The sequence below is a fragment of the Coregonus lavaretus genome (genome assembly GCF_964263955.1).
Source record: "Coregonus lavaretus genome assembly, chromosome: 20".
NCBI classification, from domain to species: Eukaryota; Metazoa; Chordata; class Actinopteri; order Salmoniformes; family Salmonidae; genus Coregonus; species Coregonus lavaretus.
The window spans coordinates 46,199,983-46,204,326 of record NC_140007.1 but is presented as its reverse complement, the minus strand read 5'-3'; positions in this window follow the sequence as shown (position 1 = coordinate 46,204,326).

The window sequence follows — 4,344 nt, the reverse complement described above, 5'->3', positions numbered from 1 at the left end:
CAGAGCACAGCAGCAGGATCACACTACTAAGGTACTGGTCTGGTGAAACACGGAGGGTCGACTGGGCAGGGGATTCGGAGTAGGAGTGCTTATCTAGGATCAAGTTTTTGGTATTTTGGATAATAATGAATAAGGTTATCTGGACGGGATCTTAGACCACCACTCCTATTCTAGGACACTATGAATAACTACCATCACATCATGTCCCTGGGATGTTTGGGGATGTTTTCGATGGGTATTTATTCCGGGAAAGAAAGAAATACAATTTGTCCAGTAGTTATATCTGTGAATATTGACTGGTTAGCATGGAACTGCTGGAAAATTGACAGGCAATCGTTCTAATTACCAGCTTGGAGTCATCGGTTTTCTGGCTGGTCAGCAAACTGGTGTTTTAGTGGATGTTTGACTTGTAATCTGAACTACATTTTTGTATCTGCAGATGGCAAGTATGGTTTGTTTTTCTGAGATGATTAGCATTTTGCTAGCTGCAGCAAGGCTTGTCGTATGGTTGTGACTTGCAACGTCGATCCGACATATTTGATGACGTTGTCTGAAGATGCAGCATCACTCATGTTGTTTGTTTTCTTTATTCTTGGCTACCATCTGAGTGGGGGAACAAGCAGAGAAGTCCCCCCTTCAGTGGGCCCCCAGGGAGGGAGAGGAGGGACTGAGCAGAGCATTGACACGCATTTTAGCCCCAACAGCAGTACTACTGCTGCCACCTTGTGGCCATAGAGTGGTATCACAGGCAGTCAGTCAGGTGGGTGGCACTGGTAGAAATGTAAGGCTAAAACATTTTACATTTACATTTTAGTCATTTAGCAGACGCTCTTATCCAGAGCGACTTACAGTTAGTGAGTGCATACATTATATATATATATATATATATATATATTTATTTTTTTATACTGGCCCCCCGTGGGAATCGAACCTACAACCCTGGCGTTGCAAACGCCATGCTCTACCAACTGAGCTACATCCCTGCCGGCCATTCCCTCCCCTACCCTGGACGACGCTGGGCCAATTGTGCGCCGCCCAATGGGTCTCCCGGTCGCGGCCGGCTACGACAGAGCCTGGATTTGAACCAGGATCTCTAGTGGCTCCTATTTGTGTAATGTTGCTTTGTGAGAAGCATCCCACCCAAACCCAATCACACAAAATAAAATACAATAACATATATATAATGGGGCACTCTGGTCTAGTATGTCTTCACAGTTGAGTTGCTGCTGCTATCTCATAACTATGGTTCCCTTATGGTCCAAGTTCCAACCCTCTTCTGTTATCTCAGCCCAACTGGAAGCTTGTGGTCAGAAGTGGTCAGGACTAAATAGTAGGTTTTTGTGCTCTCACAAAAAAAAAATTGCATTCACTTACGCTTGTCCATTGAATCATGACGCTCCTTGTTGCATGACATCATTATTTACTTTGTTTGTTATAAACACATGAATGTCTCCATGTTAGTATCTCTATGTGTCTCTATGTAATGCCTTCGTGGCTAACTGTGTGCTCTCTTGAATAGCCTATGTGACCTTTCCAGTAGCTTACTGGCCTACGGACATGATACATCCTTATCTGTAGCACCTTGCATTTGAAGGCATCTGTCCATCTCCATTCTCCCTCCAGATTGGTCCTGGGTCAGGCAACGCCACACAACAGGCAGGTGGCCCCTCCTCCCCCCCCCTCCTCTCCTTCCTCCAGGGAGTCCACTAGTCTCAGCTTCTCTTTCTCCTGGCTCAACGCTCTCACCAAAGAAGAAGAAATGAAGAAGAAGAAGAAGAAGGGACTGTGTGCACCTGTACTACAGAGGGCCTGGCTGAACCATCACCATGGCTACAGGACAGGGACAGGACAGGCCAGGCAGAGACCAGGCCAACATGGTTGAAACATCAATGATGTCAAATTCTTCTAATTAAAATTATTTTTAAACGTCAAGAGCGAGAGCTGCACCTGTTTTTCCCCAGGCACACAGAGAAAAGCACACTCAATATCCACTGACCATTTTGCAGGTCTTAAATATTGTAGCTATTGTAAGTTATTGTGCTCGTGTACACTATGTGTTGGGGGTAGATATGATTAAATATCCCTTCATTATTTGTTGATTGTTATTATCATGTGATGCATGAAGGGTCTATCGTGTGTGTGTGTGTGTGTGTTAGATTTTCTTTAGCATATCTAGTTCTGTTGTTCTGGCGGTGCACCGATGCATGATAACTTGTCATTTTCACTCTACTTGTTGATCCCTATATACAGTGCCTTCAGGAAGTATTCACACCCCTTGACTTTTTCCACATTTTGTAGTGCTGCAGCTTTAATTTTAAATTGATTTAAATTGAGATTTTTTTTGTCACTGGCCTACACACAATACCACAATGTCAAAGTGGAATTATGTTTTTTGAAATTTTTACAAATTAATTAAAAATGAAAAGCTGAAATGTCTTAAGTCAATAAGTATTCAACCATTTTTTGGTATTGTATTAGGATCCCCACTAGCTGTTGCAAAAGCAGCAGCTACTCTTCCTGGGGTCCACACAAAACATGAAACATGACATAATACAGAACATTAATAGACAAGAACAGCTCAAGGACAGAACTACATACATTTGTTTTTAAAGGCACACGTAGCCTACATATCAATACATACACACAAACTATCTAGGTCAAATAGGGGAGAGGCGTTGTGTTAGCAGTTTTTTAAACCAGCTTTGCTGTTCATTTGAACAATATGAGATGGAACGGAGTTCCGTGCGTAATGGCTCTATATAATACTGTACGTTTTCTTGAATTTGTTCTGGATTTGGGGACTGTGAAAAGACCCCTAGTGGCATGTCTTGTGGGGTAAGTGTGTGTGTCAGAGCTGTGTGTAAGTTGACTATGCAAACAATTTGAGATTTTCAACACATTAATGTTTCTTATAAAAAGAAGAAGTAATGCAGTCAGTCTCTCCTCAACTCTTAGCCAAGAGAGGCTGGCATGCATAGTATTTATATCAGCCCTCTGATTACAATGAAGAGCAAGACGTGCCGCTCTGTTCTGGGCCAGCTGCAGCTTAACTAGGTCTTTCCTTGCAGCACTTGACCACATGACTGGACAATAATCAAGATAAGACCAAACTAGAGCCTGCAGGACTTGCTTTTTGGAGAAAAAAAATACCTTTTTTTGAGTGTGGTGTCAAAAAATCAGAGCATCTCTTTATTACATACATACCTCTCCCCATCTTTACAACCATTACATCTATAGGTTTTGACCATGACAGTTTACAATCTAAGGTAACGCCAAGTAATTTAGTCTCCTCAACTTGTTCAACAGCCACACCATTCATTACCAGATTCAGCTGAGGTCTAGAACTGATTTGTACCAAATACAATGCTCTTAGTTTTAGAGATGTTCAGGACCAGTTTATAACTGGCCACCAATTCCAAAACAGACTGCCAACTCTTTGTTAAGGGTTTCAGTGACTTCATTAGCTGTGGTTGCTGATGCGTATATGGTTGAATCATCAGCATACATGGACACACGCTTCGGTTAATGCCAGTGGAAGGTCATTGGTAAAAATAGAAAAGAGTAGAGGGCCTAGAGAGCTGCCCTGCGGTACACCACTCTTTACATGTTTGACATTAGAGAAGCTTCCATTAAAGAAAACCCTTTGAGGTGTATTAGATAGATAGCTCTGAATCCACGATATGGAAGAGGTTGAAAAGCCATAACACAGAAGTTTTCTCAACAACAGGTTATGGTCAATAATATCAAAGGCTGCACTGAAATCTAACAGTACAGCTCCCACAATCTTCTTATCAATTTCTTTAAACCAATCATCAGTCATTTGTGTCAGTGCAGTGCATGTTGAATGCCTTTCTCTATAAGCATTCTGAAAGTCTGTTGTTAATTTGTTTACATACAAATAACATTGTATTTGGTCAAACACCATTTTTTCAAACAGTTTACTAAGAGCTGGCAGCAAGTTTATAGGTCTGCTGTTAGAACCAGTAAAGGCTGCTTTACGACTCTTTGGTAGCGGATTTCCTTTCTGCTAAATATGTGTATGCGACCAATAAAATGTGATTTGATTACAAAAAGAAGAAGCTTTAAAATTGGGGTTTCCACTAGTTACCACATACACCAAGTGAAAATTGGCTCGAAAAAAAATAATTTAAACAAAAATGAGCTTTTTGGTCTTCATTTAAGGTTAGGGTTAGGCATAATGTTAGCAGTGTGGTTAAGGTTATGGTTAAGGTTACGGTTAAAATCACATTTTGAGAAGATACATTATAGAAAAGGGCGGGGTTTAGGACGTTGTGGCTGTGTTAACTAGTGACGACCAAAGGAGACGCTTTGACAACGTCATCC